The following is a 13,871-nucleotide window of genomic DNA, read 5'->3' as shown; positions in this document are numbered from 1 at the left end:
AGTTCCACTAATCCAACTTTGACGAAATCAAGGCTACCCAGGAATCCTCAAAGAGCATCTCACTCACTCTACAACGTAGCCAACAATGCCATCACTACACTAGGGAAACAAAGAGTAACAACCAGGTTCGGAAATGATAGGAAATTTCAAAAGGGATATATGAACATGTCAAGATGTGAGACTAAAAGAGTCGAATCATAAAGATAACTAGTTAACAACGAGTAAGAGATATTAGAATCGGGGGAGGTATTCAAGGCAAGAAAGAGACAAGTAAACTTTTATACTTAAGAATTAAATCCAACCAAGGTATGAACGAAAGGGAGGAAAACGATTAATGGCACGAAAGAGGATTTTAAGGCTTAAACCAAATGCTTTCTAAGACTTAAGGTTCTCTCTAACGAGGTCACGCCTATTAGGATATTGTACCATCATGACAAAACGACCAAATCCCAAAACAAGGGTCAAGGTAAAATAAACGCTCGCTTAAGGGTTGATAAATTGGTTAGATACCTCTTCCACCTATCTCATCACATATTAGGATTTCCCTAAAGCAAATCTACCACTCAAGTATAAAAGCATCTCTTTATCTCAAGCACTCGACACAACCTCAATGTTTTAAAAACCAAAGAATGAATTAACGAATACTTCTCAACGAAATTCTTAAGGAGCAACCAACATCAAATCACATCACCAATCTATACGGGACCATTAACATCTAAAAATGGGTTTTCTTCCAAATTCACATTCTAAATTTATCTCGTGTTTACTCCTAAGGTGACGACACTCAACCTACTAAGCTTTCAAATCCCATACATAAACAACAAAGCCAAGTCCTATAACTTTAATGACATAGGCAACTCATTCCTAACACAAGGAGTCCACCAATCAATTCTACTTACTTTATCAAGGAACTAGGTATAGGAATCACCAAGTATGCCTCATCATACTACCTAAGTCTTTCTAACATCGCGACCTCTCAAAACCAAGGTTAAGGGTCAAACACAAACAAACTCCACAAAAGCCAAATTATTCAACCAAGGCTAATATCCCACAAAAGAAAGAGAACTATCAAAAGGTGTTAAGGGAGGATAAGCAAGGGACAAAGCACAAGTTAGGAGGGTACAAGAGTAGTTTCCCAAGGAATAAGAAGAGAGAGTTTAGAAGAAGGATAAGCACCAAGAGATAAAGAATAAGGCAAGGTACACAAGGAATGAGAAACATCTTCGAGGAAGTAGAAGCATTCTTCAAAGTTGAACAAACCTTCAATTTCCGGCAATAGGCACTAAATCTTGATCTTCATGTAGGTAAGCTCACGGTAATTGATCCAAAGGCACAACAATCATCAAAAGACAATCAACAAACATGTTAGAACCTAACAAAGAGCAAACACACTACAGACTACCACCTTAGGTCCTTAAGTCTACCCATCTCTCATTCATTATTCAAGGTCAAGTTCAGTTTAAATTTGGGGTACACGTGTGTGCGTCGGGAGCAAACATATGCTCGATACCAATCTGTGACACCCGCGATAACGCGGAAATATAACTAATAAATTAAAGCGGAATTTTGTGAGATTTTAAAAACTTTTAAGTTACTAGTTAAAGATTAAAACGCGGGTGCCGAAAACTAAATGAAACAAATACTAAAATAGACAAATATAGGTTATTACAACCCAAGTCTAGAAAGCGGGGAAAAGATATCCCACGAATAAACAAATAAAAGGTTTCTAAATTAGAAACTAAGGTCCAAGGGTTTAGTTCTCGCTAGCCCACACGTCTTCCCCACGTAAGCATCTTCAAACCTGTCATTCATGTAAACATGAACGCCACAGTCAGTGGGGAGTAACTCAAGGTTCTCCCAGCCACAATATGTCGAAATGCAGGTAACAAACAACATTTAATCAAACATGTTAATCATGCAACATATACGACCAATAAAGAATAAGGAGATATGATGAACAATCATGGTGAAACAGGTATAATACTTTCTTAATAGATAGGCATGATATATGAGGATGAATGTACAATCAAGGAATAGAATCACCAAGACAACCCACTCATGTGGACACGACTCAACAAGTGTAAGACATATACTTAGTATGAACTCAAACAAGACACCCCCCTAGACTCCAACCTCTTGGTAGGACGACGATCATAATACGGTCCTAGTCTAAACCTGGCCAGACTCTCGAGATGGACGACACCCGATTCGACAAACGATACCAAATCGTATCCAAGACTCGAAATGTGGTACACCTAACCGTGCCCGACAGTCGAGTAACCTCAAGCGGAACCTTGTCACCTAACCGTGACCCCCGGTCCGAAGAGGCGGAAGGAAAAATAGCCCAACTCGGAAACAATGGCACCTAACCGTGACCCAATGTCCGAGGGCAAATAAATGAGGAATGTCAAGTAGTCACACAATGTAAAATGTCACACTTGAGTCACAAATAACCCATTAACAATAAATGTCTCATCTTGGTCTTATGCAAATAAATATTTCATTTTATAATTTATCATGCCGGTTAAATAAAACATAATGAGTGACAATGAATAAGTTACGTTATGTGAAATTACGGAATAAAATGTGAACCGGCGTATGTGACTCATTCATGAGCCCACTAAACAACTATGAGGTTGGCCCGACACATAAAGCATGTCAAGCCCAACAATGGAAACATGTGAGATCTAGCAAACTAATCATATAAGGCCCAAATAAACAAACATGACAAGCCCAATTATAAAATCATGACAAGCCCTATTAGAATGCCACACTACACCTATATGGCCCAAAAACGTATAATATAGAACAAGCCCGATTTGACACATTACTAAGTAATGAGACGAGTACATGAGCACATTTGAGACGGTAATTTAGATAATTAAATAATGGGGTTCTAGAATTATAAAACATGAAATGGGGATATATAAATGAACAATGCTTTAACGGGTTGCATTTTATAAAACACAAGACGGAAATTTAATTAATTCAAACCTACCAAATTGCGCCCAAAACAACTCGAAATACAACCTAAAGACGTCATTTGAGCAACCAAGATTCCGACCCCATACAAACCCGGTTATTACCCAAAGCGGCCACCACTCAGACCACCAACTACCGCCCTCACAATTACTCCCCCACGGCTAACACCTAGCCTATGAAACAGTCCACATACTCGCCCTTAAAGCAACCCAAACAACCACCCAACAAATCACCCAAAACCAAGAGACTACACCCACTGTACAATCCCAACATCCACCAAACACACCACCGAAGCCGACCCTAAAGCAACCCACAAACCAGGTTACCCAACACCCGACCAAATCAAAACCCGCACCCCCATGAATGACTCAGAAACACGGCTTCAAAACGAGCCCAAAAACAGTCGCATCATGTCTAACATGACCGCCCTTCACACCCGTCCCAAAACAGGGGAGACATGCCAATTTACACAGCTCAAAGTCCGGTCCTAGAAGTCCGTGCCCGACCCGACTCAAGACTGCCCACAACCACCATAGACCATCCCAACACCGAGTATAAAAACAGTCCAATTCCCACTCGAAAACCGTCTTGCACGGCTCCAAAAACGCAACTCAAAACAGACTATATCAACTCACTTTGAGAAGACTTTTTTCAAAGCGAGGTTAAGATGGAAATTAAGCACAACTAATTCATAAATAACCACAACTACACATTAACAACAATTAAAGAATAAAACTTTACGAAAAAGGAGTGTAAAAACCGAGTTGAAAGGGAGGAATATCGACTCATTGTCGAGTAACCTATCACCGTTACCTTATCCTCGCGAATTCCAGAGTAAGAACGTCCAAAACACGAGCCTAACCTCAGTCTTCAACTAAAAGGGAAGAAAAACGAGTAGAAAGGGTCACAAAACCGAGTTTATAAAAGATGCCCACTTCGAAAGATTGACAAAATTAAGACTTTCTTACCTAGAAATGAGGAGGAAGAAGAGAGGAAGCCAAAGGTATAAAAATGGTGAAGTTTGGTTGAGAAATGGAGAAGGGATCTATGGTTGAGGATGACGGAAATGGGTAGTTGTGTATGGAGTTGTTGTTCTTTGTTTGTTCTTTGCGTGAAAGAGGAAGAGGACGAATGAAGAAGTAGAGGGAGGTGGGTCACGGTTCTTACACAAACAACAATAATAATATTAGTAATAATAATAATATATAATAATACATATAATAATAATAATAGTAGATATTTTGAATGTGTTGTTGGTTTTTAATTGGTCCAGATTAAAGTAGGTATAACATGAAATGTGACGGTCTAAAGTTTAGACGGAAATTAAGACGGAGATTAAGATTATTACAGTCATTATTATTATCCGACCAAAAATACGTATACATATATTATTATATAAATTGTGCCTTAAAAATATAATTTAATCGTACGTATTTTTATAAAAATGAGCTTTTATATAATACGTTTATAAAAATCTTGTTTGACATAAAATTAATTAAATTGAACAATTCAAAAATATTTAATAAAGTAATTCAAATGGCTTAATAAATTTTAAATGTCAAAATGGGAAATTCGCGGGTGTTACATCCAAGATTAGTGCATAACCTGGCCTCAAAACTTGAATAAACAACCTAATAGACATAACCAGACACGACATATTTGACTCCATCAAATACCCCCACACTTAGACTTTTTCTCGTCCCGAGCAAAACTTGGAACAAGCATTTGCATAAGTCTATAGGTGAACATGAGGGTAATTGATCACTCTTCCCTCACGACTACCTTCTTATATCTCCCTCATTAACAATCCACCGATTAAAAGAAAATCTAGACTTAATTTTTTTGACAGACACTCTTCTCTTACTCCCCCTCCTTCTATCACCCTCTCACAAAGACACAACACACCACCGACTCCGACTCATCAATCAAATCCTCCCTTCTTATGTCTCCTAAGAAAGTAGTATTGGTCACTCTTGTCTTATCCCAAGGCAATATCAAAGTGAACCATCATTTCTCCTACCAACCACAACTCATCACTCCTTATAACACCCCCTTATCACTCCATACTTTGGCAAATGTGCTACTTGGTTGCCCAAACTCCTTCAAGTATTAACAACACAAGTAGCCAAATCAAGAATCCACCCAATTGGAACAAGGTTGTGACTCAAAAGAAATTAAATCCTAGACCTAACCTCCTTCCAAGACCCTCCTTATCACGCCCTTTTTATCCCTCCATCTTTTTGGTGTTACATTTTTTTCATTTTTTTCAAATTTTTTTGTTGAAAATCCCTCATTTTGCCTAATGTGCCCTTCCGGGTTTTCACCTTAGCCTTTCCCTTACCACTCTTGGTGGCTCGTAACTCTATTTTTCATTTTGCCCGAAATGCCCTTTCGGGTTTCCATTCCGTCCTCGACCACCTTCCCAATCTTGCCTTAGGTGCCCACCCTTGTGGGTTTTCACCTAGCCGGGATTTTCATTTTATGTTTAACATTGCATAAAAAAGGAAATATGTACATATATTATAATCATATCACTCCCCCACACTTAGACCATACATTGTCCTCAATGTGGAGGAGTACCATCACCTTCACAAGCTTAATTGTTGAAGGGACCCGAGCCTTCTCCTTGCTAATGTGTCCCTTGATTTCTTCTCCTCCTCTCCCTTGCTTCTCTCACTCTTCTTGACCTCTCATAGCCATTGTCAACTTGTTGCTCATTAATGGTAGGTTGGTAGTTGCGATCATTATGGTGGAGTGTCATGCCAAAGAGGCCTCGGATGAGGCCGAAGGAATCTTCTTGTGTTTGGGCATCTTGGTAGGAGTCCCCATTGTATTGGTGGTGCCTTTCATTTGCACCCCAAATTGATGGCTCACTTGCTCTCGCCATTTATTTTGAGCCTTCCACAAAGCTTGATTATCTTCCCATTGCTTGGCTTGTTCTTGTTGCCAAGCATAGGATTCCTTTTGTCTTTTTGCAATTCCTTCAATCATTTTCATTTGAGCCAATTCGGCCTCCGCAATCAACTTTTGGTGCTCCATGCTAGCCACCCTCCATTGATCTAGGCTCTCCGGCCTTGGTGCTTGTTGTTGTTGCCAAGCATAAGAACTATCAACTCTCCCACTTATGGCTTCCGAGGTCCCCTGGGTCTCATTGAACTAGTTGAACATTTGTTGTTACCAAGGGGCAATTGGAGTGTTAGAACTTCCCCCCGCCTCATAAATTGGGGTATCATGGATAGTTGGGCCACTCTCAATCCTTTCAATCTCCCTTTCTTCTTCACTTTCAACGTTGACAACCGAGGGTGTGGCTACCCTTCTTCTTTTTGCCCTTGCCTCTTGTGGTTCTTGTGCATCGGACGGGCAAAAGAAATGAAAGGCATGGGAACCACTAGGAATCAAGCCATTCCGAGGTAGAGTCATATATGGAGTTTTTCCCACTTCCAACCAATGGCATCTAAAATTAATAGCGTCAAGGACCTTGATCATGTGGGTTTCTTCTAACCCTTGAGTGTTGTAGAAATAATTTCCCCAAACGGGGTTTTGATCATCCGAGGCTTCCCCCACATACTTCTCCACAAAGAGGGTGATTAAGCCCCCCCCCCCCCCCCGACACACCATTAATAGAACCTCCCTTTCTCTTCTTGTGCTTTAAACATGAGTTCACAAATAGTCCTGCCCAATCCGGAACCCCCCCTCCCTTCCGGGAGCATAGTCCAAATGCACTCCCTCACCGCATCACTAACTTTTATCGGTTCTCCCATAGAGAAAAACCAACAAGCTAAACTCCTTGTCAAAATTCGGATAACGGGGTTAGTAATGGCGGAAAGTTTATCATTGTGGTCTTGGGTTTGCCTCCCCGTGAGGCGACACCAAATCTCATAGAGCTTTTCTTTAGGTGGGTTGACTGGGGAAGGTCTTTTAGTGATTTGCAAGACTTCCTGGACTTCATCAAATGTGATTGAGTGCCACACCTTATGAAGTCGAAAATTCACCCTCTCATTAACTCCCTCCCCCGTTTTGAGATGGTGGCGAGGAATTCAAAAGTGAAAGACCAGAATATATCATCATAGATGTCCATGTACCTCTCTAACCTTACCCGGCTCAAAAGTTGGAATGTCAGTTCCTCTATGCCTAGTTTTTGGAGAGTGTCGCGGTGGAGGAATTTGGTAATGGGTAAAGGGTTGTCTTTTTCAAGCTTTTTGAATATTTTCTTTTGTTCGGCATTCAATCCCTCATCCCCCATAAACACTTTGGGAGCACTTGCTTCCCGTTGTTGAGCGGCCTTCCTCTTTTCGAAAACCATTTTACCTAGCAAGAAGGAGTAACAACACTACCACCAAAGCACTCAAAACTGTTTTTCTCTCTTTGAGGCAATCCAACAAACACCTTCTATGCACTACTTCAAGAAGGTAAAAGTGAATGATGTTTGATGAATACCTTTGCCCTTAGTCAGAAAATGAGTTTATCCCAGCAATTATACACCACAATTAACAATCACAATCCAAAATTCCACACAAAAAGGTATCTATTTTCGGATTTTTTTCAAAGCAATTAAGAGAAAGAGTTTGGAAAAGTTGTTATACCTCCCTGAATCCACTTAAAATGCTCAATGAGTGATGTATAATACAAGTAAACCTCCAAGAATGCTCCAATAACCCAGGAATTCACTTGAAATATGCTTGAAACAAGAAGCTTGGAAAGTTAGGGTTTGGGACAAAATTGGGTGAAACTCAGATTTTTGATGTGCAAAGTGAGTGATTGATGATGGTATGTTGGTTGGGGAAGGAATTTGATGATGAGGTTGGGGTTTTGTTAAAGTTTTGTTGGGATTGGATGGGATTTTTGATGGTGGGATGTGGTAGGAGATTATGTTTGTGGAGGTTTTGATCGAAATTGTTATGAGATAAAGGCTAACTTTCAATCCCGTGGCAGCTCAATGCGCAGGCTGCGCAAATTGTGAGCAGGCCGCGCTTTTGACTGGAGTTCGTCGTGAAATGTTGAACTCCAACTTCTTCCCTTGTTGAAATATTTAGCCTTCTTTCGTGCCTTTCCCTCATTTGACCCGTGTAGTTGATGTCCCGAGTCATTTCGACTTCCACTGCTACTTTGGCAAGCTTCCCAGGAATTCTCCATCCGACTCCCTTCACACTTCAACAAACCATCAAAAGGTTCCAATTTGATGCTTATAAACACGATAAAAGTAATACTTAATAAGAAAGCGGTAAATTATACGCTAAGGAGAGTGTATTTACAAAGGTTGCCGTATTTTTAACGTCGATGGCTCGACTTAGTGCTTCATTTCATCATGCTTGATAGATGGGATCTTCCAAAGTGACTTCTTCCACAATTTGTGGTTCCATTCCCTTATGATATGCCTTGAGACATTGTCCATTCACTTTTATCATCTTCCCCGTGCTTGGGTTTTCAACCTCTATCACTCCATGAGAATGGACCTTCTTCACAATATAGGGTCCGAACCATCTTGACTTTAGCTTCCCGGAGAACAACTTGAGCCTATTTTGGAAGACAAGAACTTTGCGACCTTCCTTGAACTCCCTCCGACTTATCATCCGGTCATGCCATATTCATGCTTTCTCCTTGTATATGGCGGCATTATCATAGGAGTCAAGACGGATTTCTACACTTTCTTGAAGTTAAAGCTTCCTATGGAGGCCCGCATCATCTATGCTTTGATTGAAAGACTTGATGGCCCAATAGGCCTTATGCTCCACTTCCAAGGGAAGGTGGCATGCCTTGCCATAGATGACGCGGTACGGGGACATACCAGTCGGGGTCTTGTAGGCGGTGCGATACGCCCAAAGAGCATCATTCAATCTTTGACTCCAATCTTTTCTATCAGGGTTCACCGTTTTTTCTAAGATACCCTTAATCTCCCGATTAGACACCTCCATTTGCCCATTTGTTTGAGGGTGGTATGCGGTGGAGACTTTATGTACGACCCCGTACTTCTTGAGTAATCCCTCCATAATCCGGTTGCAAAAGTGAGTGCCTCGGTCACTTATCAACACCTTTGGATAACCAAACCTTGAGAAAATGTGGCTTCGAGCAAAACTTGAAACCGTTCATGCATCATCTTTCCGGGTTGGTATGGCCTCAACTCATTTCGAGACATAGTCCACCGCCAATAAAATGTAGAGATAGCCATCCGATTTGGGGAATGGCCCCATAAAGTCTATTCCCCACACATCAAAGACCTCTAAGTAGAGCATGGGTTGTTGAGGCATTTCATTCCTCCTTGATATGTTTCCAACCCGTTGGCACTTGTCACAAGTCTTTGTGAAAATGTGGGCATCTTTGAAAATGTTTGGCTAATAGAACCCGCTTTCAAGAATTTTCCTAGCCGTTCTTTGGGGTCCAAAGTGACCTCCGTAAGCATATTCATGGGAATGTTTGAGAAAAGGTGGTATCTCCACATCCGGCACACATCGGCAGATAACTTGGTCTTGACACATTTTCCACAAGTAGGGATCATCCCATATGTAAAACCGGGCATCGGCCTTGATCTTGTTCCCTTGACTTTATAACAAAGAAGTAGGAAACTTCTTAGTCACCATATAATTCACCAAGTATGCATACCAAGGCTCCGTCGTCCTCAAAGAATAAAGAGATTCATGAGGCAAACTTTCATCAACCACTCCCAATCTTTGCATTTGTTGATCATCAAGTTGTAGCCGACTAAGGTGATCGGCCACTACATTTTCCAACCCCTTCTTCTCCCTTATTTCAATGTCGAATTCACTTAATAGGATAACCCACCTCATAAGCCTCAGTTTGGTGTCTTTCTTGTTCACAAATTGAGTGATGGATTTGTGGTCCGTATAGACAATCACTTTGACTCCTAATAACTACGATCGAAACTTCTGAAGAGCATATACTACCACCAAGAATTCCTTCTCGGTTGTAGTGTAATTCCTTTGTGCATCGTTTAGGAGGGAGGAGGCATATTAAATGACATATGAAGCTTTGTCCTCCTTTTGTCCCAATACGGCTCCAATGGCAAAGTCACTCGCGTCCGTCATGATCTCGAATGACCGATCCCACCTCGGTGCTTGGATGATCAGGGCCGATACAAGGCTTTCCTTCAACAAGTCAAATGCTTCCCTACAATCATTATCAAACACGAACTCCCCATCCTTGTGCAAGAGTTTACACAAGGGGTTAGCGATTTTGGAAAAATCCTTTATAAATCTTCGATAAAACCCCGCGTGTCCCAAGAACGACCTTACATCTCGAGTATTAGATGGATACGGCAAAGTCTTAATCATATCCACCTTTGCCGTATCCACCTCAATCCCTCTTTTCGACACTATATGCCCTAGCGCGATGACACTACTCACCATTAAATGACACTTTTCAGAATTTAGTATAAGGTGAGAGTCTATACACCGTGTTAGGACCATAGCGAGGTGGTCTAGACATGACTCAAAGGAGTCTCCATGGATGGGGAAGTCATCCATGAAGACTTCCAAAATACGCTCCACATAGTCCGAGAAAATGCACATGCATCATGCAACGTTGGAAAGTTCCGGGAGCGTTGCACAATCCAAAGGGCATACGGAGGTAAGCATAAGTGCCAAATGGGCAAGTAAAAGTTGTATTGGATAGGTCCTCCGCGTGAATGGGGAATTGAAAATACCCGGAATACCCGTCCAAAAAACAATAGTACTCTTTCCCACCCAACCTTTCTAGCATTTGATCTAGAAAGGGTAGGGGGAAATGGTCCTTCAAAGTGACTTGGTTGAGGCGTCGGTAGTGAATACATACCCGCCACCCCGTTTGCAATCGGGTGGGGATCAATGCCCCTTGGGTGTTTTTGACTACCGTCACCCCTCCTTTCTTTGGCACAACTTGAGTAGGACTTACCCATTGGGAATCATTAATGGGGTAGATGATTCCCATTTGAAGGAGCTTGATGACTTCCTCTTTTACCACCTCCATCATGGGTGGATTGAGTCTTCTTTGAGGTTGTCTCACGGGCTTTGTCTCTTTTTTCAATCGAATCTTATGCATGCAAGTGCTTAGACTTATCCCCTTGATATCGGCTACACTCCACCCAAAAGCTTCCCTATGATCTTATAACATGGTTACTAACCTCTCTTATTGCTCCTTCTTGAGTTGGTTTGAGATGATCAATGGAAGAGTGTTGTTTGCTCCCAAGAATATGTATTTGATGTGATTTGGAAGAGGTTTCGGTTCATGTTTTGGTGGTTTTATGGTGGAGGGTAAGGATCTCTCTAGGTTGGCTTCAAGAGGAATAAAGGTGCCTAGTTGACTAAAGGAGTTGAGCAAGGCTAGTTGTGTGGGAGGCCAGTCAATTGTGCAGGCTGCGCTCTTCTGCGCAGGCTGCGCTTTCTGCTGGAGTCAGGTCCTCGTTTTTGCTATTCTCAACTTCCATCCTCCCAAATAGGGGCTCTTATTTCTCCAAGTCTTCGGAGTACTCCTGCACATCATGATACAACACTACACGCAACCCTTCTTGTCCCAAATCATTAGTGAGGGCAACCTCAAGGGGGTCTCTTTGACACAATTTATACTCTTCGGAGACAATTGCTTCGATTATGTTCAAGAAATAGCAATAATGTGAGTCTTTAGGTTGTCTAATAGCATCATAGATGTTTTATGTGAGTTTCTTTCTGTCAAATTCCATAGTGAGATTTCCATTAGACAAATCAATCTTTGTTTTAGAGGTTTTCATGAAAGGCCTTCTTAAAAGGATCGGAGTGGCCCTCGAGTCGACTTCCATATCAAGAACATAGATGTTGGCCAGGAAATTTAAGTGATCTACCTATACCAACACATCCTCCACCCCCCGGGTAAATATTTAAGCGATCCGCAAGTTGGATCACTACGTCGGTTTTGTTCAAAGGTGGAAGTCCTAGGGTCTCATAGAGTGTATAGGGCATGACATTGATTGATGCACCTAGATCTAACGTAGCATGGGTGAAACTCTTCTCCCCAATTTAGCATGGTATAGTGAACATCCCCGGGTCGCCACACTTTTTGGGAAGTTCTCTTTTAAATATGGCGGAGACATGTTCACTTACCCTTACTTTTTGGGTTCTCTTCCTTGTGTTTCTCCTAGGCGTACAAAGTTCCTTAAGAAACTTTGCATACCTCGGAACACCTTTTAAAATATTGACTAGGGGAATGTTTACTTCACACTTCCTAAAGGTTTCATAGAGATCCTCATCTCTTTCAAACCTCTTGGAATGTGTGAGAGCATGAGGAAAAGGTACCTCTACAACATGTTCTCTCACGATCTCCTTAATATGATCATTGGTGTTGTTGCTTTCTTTCTCTCCTTTCTCCATGCTCAATGGACTCTTCAATTCTTCTCCATTAGCTTTGGATGATGACTCCTTTGCTTTGTCAGCCACATTCTCTTCTTCCTCTTGTATATCAATGTCAATAATCCTCCTATTTGACTTTGCCTTTCTCTTCTTCTTTGGGAGAGATTCTAAGGTTCTCCCTTTTCTTAAGGTCATGGCACTTGCATTCTCTCTTAGACAGAATGTGGTATAAGGGATTGAAGTAGAGTTTTGGTTGCTCTTGGCAATTTCTTGGGAAATTTGGCCAAGTTGGATTTGAAGATTCTTCACCCTTACATCACTTACAAGTTTATCGGCATCCATTTTGTCAAACCTTTTGGTTGTCTCGGCTTGCCCATTCATAAGAATCTTCAACATCTCCTTGGTGTATAAATCTTCATCTCCTTGAAAATTCTTGTAGTTGCCTTGAGGGCCTTGGTTACCTTGATTTCCAAATTGGAAGGATCCTCCTTTTCCTTGTTGAAAATTTTGATTTCTTTGGAAATTTGGGTTGGGACCTTGTGAATTCTGATTCCTCAAATGGTTGATTTGTCCATTTTGGAAACTCTTTGAAGTATCCCCTCCCCAAATAAGGTTTGGATTGTCTCTTGAGCCGATATTGTAAGTGTTGCCACTTGGATCGTATTTGTAGTACCCTCCCCCGGTGGGATTTCTAGGATTATAGTTATCATGCATCATGACACTCACATTCTCCTTGCTTATCCCTTGTTCTTCCATGATGGGACAAGACTCCACCGGGTGTGGACCTTGACAATAATTATACTCTATATTGGATCCTTGTGCTCCACCTTGATTGCTTCCCATTAATTGAGCTACCATTTTGGTGAGATCATCCACGGTCTTCTCAAGTTTTTGGTTGGAAGGAGAGGGTGTTTCGATTGAGTGGAGAGTCTTAGACCCTCGCCCCCCCTCTCTCATAGCTTCTTGTGCTTACGACTAACCTCTCTATAATCTCATTTGCTTCCGCCACGGAGTAGTTGTCAACTCCACCACCCATAGCGGCATTCACCATTCTTTGGTCTTGTTGAGTAAGACCGTCACAAAAGTTCACCAATAAGTCATCACCAGTTAGCCCATGGTATGGACATTGGGCAACCAACTTCTTGAACCTTTCCCAATACTCATACAAGGTTTCACTTGGATCTTGCTCCAGAGAAGTGATGGCTTTCTTGGCATGGTTGTGTCTGTATCGGGGTAGTACTTCTCATGAAATGCCGATTTCATGGCCTTCCAAGTAAGAATTGTACCCGGTGGAAGGTATAATAGCCAATCCTTTGCCGCATCTAGTAAAGGGAATGGAAAAGCTCACAATTTAAATTGATCTTCCGTGACACCATTTGGTATAGCACGTTCACACATCATATGGAATTCGGAGAGATGACGGTTGCGTTCTTCCCCTGCATGCCCATGAAACTTGGGTAGATTGTGGATAAAGTAGCCCTTTAACTCAAAGTTTGCATTATCCCCCATGGGTGGGTAGGCAATGCATAGAGGTTGAGTATCATAATTTCTTGCCCGGAGCTCCCGGATGGTTCTTGT

General features: G+C 41.6%; 1 long non-coding RNA gene across 1 annotated transcript; it reads right to left on the bottom strand.

Annotated features, from left to right (window-relative positions):
* Positions 1-1,564: 1,564 nt before the first annotated feature.
* Positions 1,565-4,068, bottom strand: LOC141621695 (uncharacterized). The gene is made up of 3 exons (XR_012532585.1): positions 3,951-4,068; positions 3,796-3,856; positions 1,565-1,801 (listed from the first exon to the last, which is right to left on the bottom strand). It is a non-coding gene; the product is annotated as an uncharacterized LOC141621695 (long non-coding RNA).
* Positions 4,069-13,871: the final 9,803 nt, after the last annotated feature.

Source organism: Silene latifolia, chromosome X, assembly GCF_048544455.1.
Source record: "Silene latifolia isolate original U9 population chromosome X, ASM4854445v1, whole genome shotgun sequence".
In the NCBI taxonomy this organism is placed as follows: Eukaryota; Viridiplantae; Streptophyta; class Magnoliopsida; order Caryophyllales; family Caryophyllaceae; genus Silene; species Silene latifolia.
The sequence above is the reverse complement of the archived record's forward strand: the minus strand, read 5'-3'. Positions and strand labels throughout refer to the sequence as shown.